Here is a 14917-nt window from a genome sequence, read left to right on the forward strand (position 1 = left end):
ATTTATATCCACACTGAAGTTTGAGAAGTACTGCTATATATGGTCTGTCTGTCTTCAAATGTATTCCATTCCCTTTGCTCTAAATATCCCTGTGCCAGTCATCTCCTGATCCACGTCTTATCTGACAACAAAAATGTCTGCATTATATGACTTGTTTTGTATTGTTTTGTATATTGTCCAAATATTCCTTAACAAGAACATGTCATTATACTGGATATAATCTTTATATTGTAATTAATTTGAAGTGTGCCTCCCAGAAAAGCTCTTTTAACTTCTAGTACATATCAAAAGTTAAACACCTGCTTATTCTTTTGAATCACTTGACCCGTTTTCCATGAGGTAGTTCTTTCTCCAAAGACTAGTTGCACTCTTTTAGCCATTTAGAAATTCAGGTCTGTCTGTTTAATCTTTAGGTTAAAACACATGTATATTACTCTACATGGTCAATGTTTGGTGGTTATGTTAAAGGTAGATTGATTACATAATTATAAGTTACGAGTGGTCAAAGAATCTTAACAGCAAACTAAATACACAAAGTTATGTGTTCAATAAGTGTTTATAGAAAATATTAGAGAACTGAGAGGGATTTGGGAGTGTAGCAATATAGATAAACTACCACATTTCAGATGAACTGTGTAGTCTTATTCCATTCAAAAGTAATTATATAGACAAGGGCCCTTTTTCTTTATGGTCCATTCAGTTGACCTCTTCCACCTCTGCAAAGAAGAGAGCTCCTCCATCTCAGAGGCTCTGTCATGCAGGAGACAGACATTTCTCTCAGTCACAGAATAGAAGCCAGATACCAGTTTTTTGAAACCAAACAAATGTGCAATTTGTCAGTCTGCAGATAGAGTGTTTCTGCCTTCAGATTCAAAATGGTTTTCATTTATTCATGTAAAAAAGAAGCATTTCAGTTGTAGTTGTAATATTTACTTATCTGGTTTCCTCATGATGGATAACAAATGTATCCAGAACTTCCATGCATCAAAAAGATGCCAGTTCATAAAATGGCAATACAATTCCATATTACAATAAAAACAGATACAATTCAAAATGCCTCAAATAGTTCCAAAAGCAATTATGGCATTTCAGAAGTAAACATTACTTACAAATTCATAACCACCCATCAAAATTATTTCATACGGTAAGTTAAGGAAGCATCTGCTACAATTTATGCATTTTGAGTCTTTCTTATTTTTCATATCCAACTATGAAAAAAACTGCTTCCAGCAAGTACTGCAGTCCAGAGTGAAGTCGGTTTGCCATTTACCTAGGAACATATTCTCCTTTTTAAGTTGCAGCTCAATCCTTTTACTATAATAAAGGTATAAAATTCCCATTTTCCTCCAAAGGAACAAGATCTGACCAGTACCATCTGCAGAGAAATAGTGCCTAAGATTAGCAGTCTTATTTATTTGCCTAAAAGAATACCAGAATAGGCTCCTTTTAAAGGCTAAAAAAAGTCATTCTTCATATCCTGTCCAGAATAATGCTGAATTATTTCTCAACTACAAGTAGTGTTTCATAAATCATAAAAAGAATAAATCTTATTAAATCAGTTGTAGATTACAAAAACCTAAAGGCAAGGTCCGTTCTCCAAAGGACAGTGCTGTCCTCACTGATTTTTTATCTTTTTACTTATTTAAGAGGAGACAACTTCTTGGAGACCTGTTTAACTGAAATAAGAGCCTTTTTTTTTTTCTTTTTATAAGGAGTCAAGTGGCAAATAACCATAGTAGACCAGTTGATCTACTGAATGTCTAAATATTACAAATTTCAGCGTTTGTACAGACATGTATAATGGGGAGTATAGATGTAATGCATAGCAAGTGCAAATAGATCATTTTTACATTAAATTTTTAAAAAATGATTACCATATCTATTACATTCATTCAGAAGATTAAAGGAATGGTAAAATTTGATATACTATAAGCATGCTGAAAAATAAAAAAATTAATCTTTACAATTAGCATAAAATAATATACCAAAATCTATTCTTGAATAGTCAAAATATTCTATACATCTAGCTCTTAATCTGATGTGGTATAATATTCACAAAAGTCTAGTTTTATGTTTTAGGAAAAATAAACTCACTTTTGCATGTCACAGAACAAAATAAGAATGCAAAAGTTATGTTTCTCTTAGAGAACTTTGCACATTACAAATAACACATTCAACAAGGTAGATATTTCTTAGTCGGCCTAGTGATGAAAAATACAATATACATATATTTATGTATTGAGTAGATTTATAGCCAACACGCCCACTGCCACTTGGCCTCAGTTCACTTTCACGTCCTTGAAAAGAACACATTTCACACATTTTTAAAAAAAACATTTAGAAGATTTAAAAGCATTTGCCAGTGTCACAAAGCAACAGCAAATGGTGTACGCATCTCTAATAAGTTAGTCTAGAAATATGGAATATGAAATGTGCAATGAGGTGTTTTGTATTCTGAAGTGAAAGGCTTTCTAACTTTATTGACTCACATTGAGGATGAGGACTGGGTTCACAAATTTAGTAATATGTGGATTTCATTCTGCTCCAACCTGGCCCAAATGTGATGCCATTTTACCAGCAGTTGAGAAGGTAAGCTTCATTGAGGTGTTCTTTCACAACAGGAAATGGGGTGCAGGCAGTTTAAGAATTATTTTTCACTGTACACAGTATGCTTTTATTCAACATTTTGAGATGGTGATATAAAATGTGACCTAGCAGAGATCATAATTGTAAGGGATTATCACCACATATATGATTAGTATTAGCACATGGGAAAATGTAGTGGTGGGAAAAATGTTAATTTTGTTCCCCATTGCCCATCCTATCAGCACTTTAGTCCCACATGTTTCCCATAGTTTTTGCCCATTCCATCTGTGGACTAGACAAAATACATCCCTCATTAATGCATTCAACAAACATTTATTAACACCTTTTATGTTTCAGTCACTGAATTAGATTTTGAGGATAGTATAATGAATGGGCTAGCCACAGTCCACCCTTATGGTTTACAGCAAAGTGAAGAATACACACAATTAAATGGGCACTTGGAATGTGGGGTTTCATTAATGTTATGGCAGGAAGGGTACAAGGTGTTATGAGGGTGGATGGAAGGAGTACCTAACACAAACTTGGAGGATGAGAGAACAATTTCTTGAGGAAATAAAACTGAAGTTTGAGAGGTAGAGGTTGAGTAAGATTAGGAATCATTCAGATAAAAGGAGAGAAAGAAGCATGTTCCTTGAAGTGAGGTTGGCATGTGCAAGAGCTAGAAGGTTCAGAGAGGATGTAATCCAACTGAGAAAATGGAAGACATTCTGTAGGATTAGAATTCAGCATACAAAGGGAGACGGTAATAAGAGATCATGGAAGAGAGGTAGAAAAGGGCCAAATCAAGAAGAAATAGGTATTCAGGGGTGGGCACCTGGGTGGCTCAGTCAGTTAAGCATCTGAGTTTTGCTTTTGTCTAGGTAGTGATCTCAGAGTTGTGAGGTGGAGCCCCACATGGGGCTCTGCATAGGGTCTGCTTGAGATTCTCTCTCTCCCTCTGCCCCTCCCCCTGCTCGTGCTCTCTCTCTCTCTCTCTCTAAAATAAATAAATAAAATCCTTAAAAAAAAGAAATATGGAATTCAGAATTTATCCTGAAAATATTGAAAATGTCACTATGAGGGTATAAAATAGTGGTATGACAGGATCACATGTATTTTAAATGGTTTTATCACATTGCAGTGTGGGAATTAGCTTGGTGGAAGACAAAACAAAAGACAACAGTGAGACAATTTTAGCAACCTGGGAAAAGATTATGGTGGCCTGGAAAGAATAAAGGAAAAAAGAAGAAATGAAGGGAGGTAGGAAGGGGATACTATATTACATCAGTGTTTGCTAAGGTTAGGGTTGAGGAGGAATTTGACTGTTAATAGGTAACTAGACCGTGTTTCTTTTCTGTTATCGAAATGGTACATTTTAGGGGAACCTGGGTGGCTTAGTTGGTTAAGTGTCCAACTCTTGGTTTTGGCTCAGGTCCTGATCTCATGGTTGTGAGATTGAGCCCCCTGTCGGGCTCCACCCTTAGCGCAGAGTCTGCTTGAAATTCTCTCTCTCTCTCTACCCCTCCCCCCAAATTAATAAATCTTAAAAAAAAAATGAATACTTTACTTTCCTGATAATAGTGGTAATTATACAAATTTATCATATGATAAAATTTCATAGAAATTGCATCCCACCCAAAAAGCTTATGCATGTAAGTCCTGGTGAACTCCAAATAAGATCTATAGTTTAGTTAATAGCATTATACCAATAACCAGTTTTCTGGTTTCAATAATGTACTCTAGTTATGTGGGATGTTGTCATTAGGGGAAGTTTGGGAAATCTCTGTACTGTTTTTGCAACTTCTTATGAGTCTAAAATTATTTCAAAACAAAAAGTGATTTAAAACAAAATAGGGTAAGAGAACAATTTTTTTGGGGGGGTGGGGAGAGTTCTTTATGACCCTAGCACAGGCAGCTTCTCCCAGATCTTTCTCATGTTTCCTATTGCTGAAGAAGGTGAAGGCTCCTTCCATGTTGCCCTGATTTGGAATAGTTGAAAAAGGAAGCTAGAGGATTGTACCCCAAAAGAGAGACAGACCATAACTCTGATACTTTGTTCCATTCAATGACCTTGACCCTGCTCCATTCTTGTTCATGCACCTTCTCTTTGCATCTGAGTTGGTTAAGGGCAGGGAAATAGGAATAGTCTGGGCCTTTCTCTAGTGACCTGATGAATGTAAAGGAACATGGGGAGCTACTAGAGAACCTTATAGAGATGTTTGTAAGTGTTTCTAATGTATTAAAAGACTAAACAAACCAAAAGCAATGATGCCATAGAAATGAAGAACTGTCATTTTCTTGACGGAAATTGTGTCTCCACTGTATCACTCAAACTGAGTTTGTTCCCAGAAACAGATTTTTTTTATAAAAAGTATTTAATTATAATAATCAGATTACCTGATGATGTTTTAAACAACCCATTATTTTTCTAGATTTGGCATTTTTTTCTCTTTAAAATATTTGCCATGGAGAAACTAATAAAGAACTGGAAGTTTGACATTCTTCCTCTCCTACTCTTTAGATTTACTAATACTCTGTTTCTCTGGAGCAGAAGCAAGATAGTGAGGCTGGTCCCATAGAGCTACATTCTGGGGCCATACTGAGGGCTCACTGAAGGCTAGTCTATAGGTAGTACCACCTTAGACCAAGTTCATTTTGATACTTTAAAAACACTCTAACACTCTTTTCTCACTTTTACTTTTGTATTTTTCTTTTCTTCTGTAGGTTTAGGGTCATGAACTCCACAGTGGATTCCTTTCCATGGTGAGTAAGTTTACATAAACTTCCAGCATGGTGGTAGAAATGCTAGCCTTCATAACTCTGAATTCTAATTTGTATGAAATAATGTTCTAATGTGTTGCCCCTGTAATAATATAAATGCTAATCATTTTTTAAACCACTGAATTCCTTTCTTTAGCAAAGAGTTCTATAGTGAGATTCCAAAGGAATAATAGAAATGCTAATTATTTTGATTAGCACAAAGGGGAAAGTCTATTAAAAGTTCCTGAAAATGCTTCTTTAATTTTATATGTTTTATGGCTTCTTTTAAGACTGACCTCAAGCTATATGCCAGGATTTTATTTTTTATGTAAATGGTTTCACTCAAAATGTCCTCCCAAGTTCTTATTTTTAAATGGTCTCTATATGAGAAACTGAATCAATATCTATTGTGTTTTTCAAGTCTCCATAATTGTATTGAATAGATGGAACAGTCAAGTGGAGAAATTGATGAATATTACTTTGGGAGAAAGAGCTGGTATTACTTTGGGAGAAAGAGCTGGTATTATTTGAAAATTTGTTTGGTGTGTATGTGTGATATGTGATTGTTTAAAATGCTTCAAATGAAAGTTTCATTGAGGTCAGTCTCTTTTCAAGGTATTTAGGATTTTTTAAAAAGAAAATCTAAAGGCTAGGAGTGTATCTATACAGAGATAAATGTTCTGTGTCTAAACAAATCCAAAATAACACGTTGTTTTGGTATTTTCAATAAAAAATGAGCTGTTCGATGAAAATATAATTTAACTAGCACTGGGAAGGGGGGATTAAGGAGGAGGGATAATTAATGGTTAATAGAACAGACTCTGGAATCAGATAGCTATGGATTGACTCCTAGCTTCACTATTTTCTAACAGTGTGATTCTGAACAGGCTTTTTTTTTTTAACTTTCTAACTTAGAGTTTTAGTTATCTTATCTGTTGTCAAGATCAAATGGGATAATTCATGCCAAAAGAGAAAAAAGAAAGAAGAAGCACAACATCTGGTACATAGGAAGTGATTAGCATTTGTATTACTATGACTAGTTACTCTATTACTAGTGTTAGCCTGTGATACTACTGTTACTGTTTTTGTTATCTCTACTGAAACTGATAATATAAGCAAAGTTCTTCCAAGGAAGGAGCGGTTTGTCTACCTTTTTATTTCTAATTTTCAAGCACTTTTTTCAGTTTTACCAACTTCGGTACAGTTCATAAAGTAAAAATTACTGAGTGCCTACCAGATGTCAGGCTTTGTGACAGGAAGCAAATTTACAAAGACACAGGAGAGGGGGAACGGCCATTTAGACAAACAACACATTTTGAGAAGTGTTGTAATGAAAGTATCTTTGGGGATAAGGAAATGAGAGAAGGATGGCTCTGTCGAGGGTGACAAAAAAGGACTCTGAGGGAAAATTATCTCCAAATTAATTCTTGAAAAATGACGATGAAAACTCTTTAAGGTGATAAGAGAGGGAGTGGGAATCCAAGCTGGGGGAACAGTATGTGCAAAAGCCTGGAGGTTTAATAAAGCTGGCCTTGTTGAAAGAGTTTATTATTGTAACTAATTGTTGTTGGATAAACCATGAAGATTAGAAAGCAGTAGCATGTGCAATTGGAGAATTAATCAGGGACCAGTATATGGAAGGAATCAGAGGTCTTGATGAAAGGCTTGGCTTTACTCAGTAAAAATACAGAGCAGTTGAAAAGTTACAAGTAGGTCAGTGGTAACTATGGATGGCCCTATAGGGAATGAGCTGAAAGATGTGTGTAGTGGGCAGTTAGTACTTAAAGTGGAGGAGGAAGAAATTATGAAGCTATGACAAAAACACTGGAAAAAAGACAAAGAGAACAATAATAGAATGATAGAGAAAGATTCAAGAAAAAATTAGAGGATGATATAAACAGGCCATGACAACTGACTGGCACGAGGGGTATGAGAGCTTAAAAAATGGGGTGGGCATGTCACTGTGGCTCTCAGTCACAATCAGGGGAACAGGAGGAGGGGTAATTTTAACTCCATGTCTGGTGTGAGGGTGCACATGCAGGATCTGAGGGGCTGAGCCTTCCATTTCTTCATGCTTGGTAGGGTTTTGGCTGTAGACTATGAGGCCTAGAGAGGTCTGGACCAGAGATTTAGCCTCAGATATGTTAGAAGTAGATGGAACTGCACTGGGAAAGAATGGAGAGAAAGAAAAAGAATGAAGTTGATAATGTTAGTATCACTAAAGCCAATAATGTATAGAAACTGAGGCAGCCATGAAAGAGGGTCAACAAAAGCTCAAAAAAAAAAAGGAGTTTCTAGATAAAGGGAGTGGTCAGTGGAGTCCAATTCCAGAAGAAGGTCAGATGAGATTAGGTGTGAAAAATGTCCATTGGAACTGGCAATTACTGTGATCTGGATGAAGATAGTTTTAATAGAAGGACAGTGAGCAAAATCCAGATTGCCACATGTAGTAAATGAATGAAGGGGATTGAGAATGTTGGTAACTCCTGGATTTGAAGTTGCAATTCAGTGTCAGAAACGGCACTAACAGAGCTAGCTTCAGTTGAAGCCACGTGTCTGATATAGCAACTGCTCTGCTGAACCTCAATTCACTTATCTTCTTGGTCACCATAACAGTAAATCGTCAATAAGAGCGTGGCTTTGTTGTATCATCTGTTATTAAGGAGGGCAAATGGATAGAGGTAAGTGTTCTGATTTCTAATATCAACCAAATATTTGAGTCCCTGATTACTTAACTGTCAGTGGTAAACTTGAAAATGGTTGGTCTGGAAACATTTAGGTCTACAGCCACAATCCCAGTTGGAATGTTTGCATCTGAACGAAGTTTGTCTTTCCAACTTTCTAAACTGTTCTTTTGGCCTAGAAGGGTAAAGTACATTATCTCCTGCTATTTCATTTTTATTAAAACTGTTTGAACTTGGAAATGAGGCCTGATGGTCCCATTTTCAGAAGGCTGAAGGTCACTGGGTGTTTCTGTTCAAAAAGAGAAAACAATGTGTAACCCCTCTGGCACCATAATCGAAAGAAATAGTGTGGTGATTATAGCCCTGCGCTGAGCTGGCGGCTGCTACAAATATTGGAACTGAGTTTGATAGGATCCTGTATTACCTTATAACAGAGTATCATTCCTTACAGTTCCAAGGTCAATGTCTCTTTCTCAAATAACATTTCGGACCTATAATTGTTCATCTACATGCCAGCAATTATGGGGAAATTGATCAGCCAGTAATTAATGCCATGCTATTACACTTTTTAATTTGTAGATTATGCAGCTGCAAGCGTTCTCACATTTTTAATTTGTATATTATACAGCCACAAATGTTTACAATGCCCTTTTTAATCTCCTTACACTACCACTGCCATTATTCACTATAGATTAATGATACCCTGGATGCTGGGGTTTATTTCATTTACCACTCTTACCAGGAGAGCAGTTAACATTACTGTGCTCTATTACTTAATGTCTTACTGCAGCTGCTGGTGAGCATTGGTTACCCTTTAAAATATTACCAGCCAGTTATTTTTTCTTTATTTTTTTAGCTCTCTTGTCACCAACAATACGACTCTGTGGTAATATTATACTTTATTTCCAAATTTATTTCAACTGGTTCTATCAGAGATATTTAAAGAATTCATTCTAAGTAATACAAATGACCTGAGCCCCTCCTTATCCTCCCTTGTCTGTCTTAGAGCCTATTTGGGGTTATGTGACCAATACAAATTTTTTTCACCCAACTCCCATCTTTTCTTGCAAGCCAATTAAATTATAAAGAAAATTTCAAATAGTACTCAACTCTTTTTCAGCTAGCCAGAAATATTCTCAATACTGACTGAGGATAAGTCAATGGTTTAAGATGCTGCTGCTCACTGTGGCTGGGGTGATTGTGGAACATACATCTCTGGTTTTCCTCAAGGTGAGCCAAACTTCAAGGGGAGGGCTGTATCGGTCTCCTTGATAAGACATAGTGACAGCTTTAACACTGGCACTACTCTAAGCCACCAGGATGCACAACATCCACATCACAGCAGAATTCTATAAAACAGATCATGTGTACAATATTGTATTAGTTACTGGGTAGGATGCACAGAAGTAAAAGATATTATGTCTATCATCAAAGCATTTATATTCTTCTTAGTAATAGATATAAAATAAGTATGTAAAAAATTAATAATAGGCTCTACATAACTAAACTACAAGAATGAAATGATTATATGAGAGCACAATGAACAGGGTGTCCCAATACATGTGATAAATGGACAAAAGAGCTTTATAACCAATTAGAGGAATGGCTTTTCAGAGGGAGGAGAGTGTGAACCCTGGAGGGATGACTTGAGCTGAACTCTGAAGAAGGAGGCAATTTGAACAGGCTGAGAGTGGAGAAGCACTTTCCCTGGAGAGAATACAAAATGAACAGACACTTCAAGTGATCAGTGTTTGTCATATATTCAAGGGGCAGTAAAGAGATAAATACGACTCAGAACGTTCTTGGTGAAGAATAGTAAGACTTGAAGTTGGACGTTCTTCCTGTTACAATGGATCTAGAACACCAACATAAGGGCTTTTGACTTCATTCTGTTCAGAGAGAGTTTCTGTGGGGCATTTTTGATTGGCTTTTGTTTGTTTTGTTTGCTTTTTTTGTGGTTAATTTTGTTGTTGTTGTTGTTATGGGAATACCATTATTGAAGAAATATTTGGAAGAAAATAAAATGGTAGGGGCTGACATCAAGATCACTTAGGAGACTGATGAGTTAATTAGGTGTGAGATGCTAAAAGTATGAACTCTGATGGTTACATACACAGCATTCCTAGACACCTGGGGTGTTTCTCTTGTCTCCTTCCTAACACCTCTGTTCTCTGCTTAACTCTACAAATTCTATCTACTTTGAAATGTTCAGAACTTGAATCTGGCATCACTTTTTAATCACTAAGAGATTTACTGCTTTTATGTTTTAACATAATATTACACACATAGATATCTTATTTCCTAAAATAAAGTATTATAATCATCATAATAATTATGGGTCAGAAATTGTACTAAACATTTTATACACATTATTTTGTTTTATTTCATCCCTATGATCACCTCAGGGGTAGGTGCTTTTATTTAATTTCTATTAAGAAATTAACTGAGACTTAGTAATTATCACAGTAACATAACGGCAGAGTCATAATTTACCCCAGTCTACCAGTTGTATTCTCTTTTTTGAATTTGTTCTTTCATTTATTCATTCATTCACTAATATTTATTAAGTTCTCCTTAATACCTGACATGATCTTGTGCTAAGAATACTTTAGTGAACAATAATAGATGAGATCCCTGTTCCTTGGTGATATGGCTGAGCAGAAAGTAAGTACAACCTATATGTTGAACAAGTCCTATTCTCATAGAATGTAACTGGAAAGCATATTAACTATTTGTATTTCTTTGTGTCCCTTTAAATATAGTCTTTTACTCTTGAATGAAATGTAAGTAAATTTCCATGATTTGGGGGTGGTTTCTACATAATAAAATCCCCCTTATAGATAATTTTTTAGGTTTTTTTTCCCAACTTTATTGAGGAATAATTGACAAATGTAATTGTACGTATTTATAGTGTACAACATGATATTTTGATATGCATATGCATTGTAGAATGATTACCAAGATAAAGATAATTAACACATCATCATTTTACATAATTAACTCTTTTGTGTGTGTGTGGTGAGACTACTTAAGGTCTACTCACAGCAAATTTCACATATACAATACTGTATCCCTAGCCATCATGCTATATTCATCTTATAACTGAAACTATACCCTTTGACCTATATCTCCCCATTCCCCCTACCCCCCAAGCTGGTGGGAAGCACCATTCTGTTCTCTGGTTCTATGAAATCAGCTTTATTATTATAAATTTTTATAAAATATTCTACATATAAGTAATGCCATGCTGTGTTTGCCTCTCTCTGTCTGGCTTACTTAACTTATCATAATGCCCTCCAGTTTCATCCATGTTGTTGCAAAGGGCAGGATTTTCTTCTTTTTTATGGCTGAATAACATTCCTCTGTGTGTGTGTGTGTGTGTGTGTGTGTGTGTGTGTGTGTGTGTGTGTGTGTATCTCACATTTTTTAATCCATTTAATCATGGGAGGCCATTTAGAATATTTCTGTATCTCAGACATCATGAATAATGCTGCAATAGACATGAGAGTACAAATATCTCTTCAGGACACTAATTTTTGTTTCTTTCCAATATATATTCAGAAGTCAGACAAGGACACTACAAGAAAATAAAATTGTAGGCCAATATCCTTAATGAACATAGATACTAGCAGACTAAATTCAAGAGTATATTAAAAAGATCATACACTATGATCAAGTGGGATTTATCCCTGGGATGCAAGGCTGATTCAATATACACAAATCAATAGATGTGATATACCACATTAGTAGAATGAAGAATAAAAATTATAAAATCATTTCAATAGATATTGGAAATGCAGTGGAAAAAATCAACTTCTTTTCATGATAAAAACTCTCAACAACGTATAGGAGGATTGTACTTCAATGTAATAAAAACCATTTATGACAAGCCCACAGCTAACATCAGACTCAGTGGTGCAAAGTTATAAGCCTTTCCTCTAAGTTCAGGAACAAGACAAGGATGCCAGTCTTGCCACTTTTATTCAATACAGTACTGGATGTCCTAGCCAGAAGAACTAGGTGAGAAAAAAAAGGCATGCAAATCAGAAAGGAAGAACTAAAATTATACCTGTTTGAACATGACATGACTATATATATATATATGTATATTTTCAAACCTTATGATAATTAGTAAGTCCAAATACAGTAAGAATCAAAAGATACATTTTATTCAATATTATGGTTACCCCTCTTTACTAACCCAGCAGGCTGCAGGCCAAGTCCTTCACAGTGGAGGAAGAGTAGCATCTGTACTACTGCTGGTGTCTGCATGACCCTGGCTTGTAAATAGCTTATTCTTCCAGTTTGTTAACTTTGACTTATGCTGATCCTTCCAGGATCAGAGCTAGGAAGGGAGAAGCAGAATGGTGAGTGGAGTCCTTGTCTGACTAATCATGTGACATAGTTCATTCTATCTTGGCTGGGCAGGTTGGTAAAATTGACTCTTGCTCAAGTGGACTCTTGGGAGACCTGTTTTTCCCTTTATGTGGTTGATAAATTCTCTTACATCTGGTTGTTCAAAGCATCTTCCTTAGCCTGTGGCCATTCACAAGGGCCTTTTGGTTCTTGCTGCTAAGTTCTTTTGCCTTTTCTCATAGAACTTTTGGGTGGGATTTAAGGGAACACCAAGTGGCCTAAAGGAAGTACTTATCATGCATCCTTTTCCTCTGCAAAGTCTAGGAGCACAGATTGCCCAAGGCTGCCAACCACCTTTCCTTCCTTTCACTTCACTGTGAGAATAGATAACCAGCCTATCTTTCACACTTGAGATTCTCTCAGACATAAATCCAATGTCCCACACACTGCAGGGGACACATAATAACTCTCAAAGAGAATTCTGTGGGGTCCTCTGCCAGAGGATAAGAAAAACATGACTGTCCCTACCTAATAAAAGGGGTGAGACCCAGAACACATCAGCCTCCTCCACATTCAAACTTTTTATCACACAGCCCTTTTCTAGGCCTCTCAATCTTATTTTATACACTGGAGCTGAAATAATCTCCCAGGGTACAAACTAATTTTTTCTAACCTCCTATTACAAGTGCTGTATATAGTCTTGCACCCCATTTTAGGATATCTTGTTTTTTGTCTTAGGAACTCAGTTCCAGTCTAATACCATGATTGATACATAATCAAAGAAACAAGATGAAGTAGTAGTAAGCACTATTAAGAAAACAAGAACTGTGCTCATTTTGGCAGCACATACGCTAAAATTGGAATGATACAGAGAAGATTAGCATGGCCCCTGTGCAAGGATGACATGCAAATTCATGAAGCATTCCATATTTTTGGGGAAAAAAAAGAGAGAGAGGCAAACTAAGAATCAGACTCCTAACTATAGAGAGAACAAACTGATGGTTACCAGAAGGGAGGTGAGTGGGGGGATGGGTTAAATAGGTGATGGGGATTAAGGAGTTCATTTGTCCTGATGAGCACCAGGTGTCGTATGGAAGTGTTGAATTAGTGTATTGTATACCTGAAACTAATATTACACTGTATGTTAACTGACTGGAATTTAAATAAAAACTTAAAAAAAAAAAAGAAAACAAGAACCTAATGTAGAAGAAAGGGATGAGGAGGACAGCATTAGATGGCATAATCAGGGGAACATTTCTGAAGGCATAGTATTTAGTAGGGACCTGATTGACAAGGAGAAAGCCATGCAAAGATCAGGGGTAGATACGTTCCAAGCAGAGAGATAGAGGATTGAATCCAAGGAGGACTCAAGTAATTTCTACATTAATAGTTCATTATATACAGTGTTTGCAATATTTTCAAAAACAAATACATAAAATAAAATTAAAATTAGTCCAGAAAACTTGATGACATGATTCCAAATGGAATTTGAGAACAGATTAATCGTTAATGCTGGTAATTTAGGTAAAGTAAATACAACAAAATTTGGGAATGGATTAATTTCAGGAAATGTTATAGGTTCATTTCCTCTATGTCCAAGGAGACCACTCTGGTAACAGTTTTATTGCCACTGGAGGGGAAAAAGGCTTAAGATGAACCTGAAGCATTTGGCCCAGAACCAATAGCACAATGGGCTCACCCTTGGCATCCTTCCCTTTTCCAACCATATTTGTTCTTATACTTCAAGTTAAGGTGAACATCAAGATCAGTTTTCAAACTTAATCAATGAATAAAAGAAAAAATATATCATATATGTAATATCTATGGGATTTTATTTATGATGAGAGGCATGGCAACAGATATAGGAATCTAAAGAAAGGGATTATAGGTAGAACATACACAGTTTTTAGAGTCACATGGAAGCTTCATACATCTCTCTATCTCTTCTATTTTGTACTTAACCAGCCTCATGAGCTCTGATGAAGTGTGGCCTCCAGCAGTTACTCTCAGTGTGCTCAGCAATATAGAGTTCCCTGTAAAATATTCTACTGTCGATCTACTGAAGGAGCAAGATCTAATTAACATTAACTGCTAGGAAATATTCTGGAACTTATTTTTAAATTTTTTCTTAACTACTTTATCCAAGAGTGGTTGAAGAAATAACAATTCTTTAAGGAAATCCCTGCAATGGTAACAAAATTCTGTCCCATTGCCAAAATGTCCCTCTCTTAAGGACTTAAACTTCTAAATCAAGAAGATAAGATTTGTGTAGAATATATTATTTAATTTAAGCATACTAAACCTGAAGTTTAATTCTTGAGCACCAAAAAGCTCAAAATTATGATTGTGAGGAAAAAGGCAGAAGTTGCCCTAACCACCCAGATTTTCATCTCAAAAACTATATCCCATTAAAAACTATAGAAAAATGGCTTATATATACTTTCTATTGATCTATAATTTTCCTTTCAAAGGAACAATCAATGCTTATTCTCTCAATTAAATCCTGACCCAGGAAATATTGAGAACACAAA

The 14917-nt window shown here is 35.8% G+C and overlaps 1 non-coding gene across 1 annotated transcript; it reads left to right on the top strand.

Moving 5' to 3' along the window:
• The first annotated feature begins 13213 nt into the window (after positions 1 to 13213).
• LOC116642872 lies at positions 13214 to 13320 on the top strand. The gene has a single exon (XR_004301404.1). It is a non-coding gene; the product is annotated as a U6 spliceosomal RNA (small nuclear RNA).
• Positions 13321 to 14917: the final 1597 nt, after the last annotated feature.

Source organism: Phoca vitulina, unplaced genomic scaffold, assembly GCF_004348235.1.
Source record: "Phoca vitulina isolate PV1807 unplaced genomic scaffold, GSC_HSeal_1.0 scaffold24, whole genome shotgun sequence".
NCBI classification, from domain to species: Eukaryota; Metazoa; Chordata; class Mammalia; order Carnivora; family Phocidae; genus Phoca; species Phoca vitulina.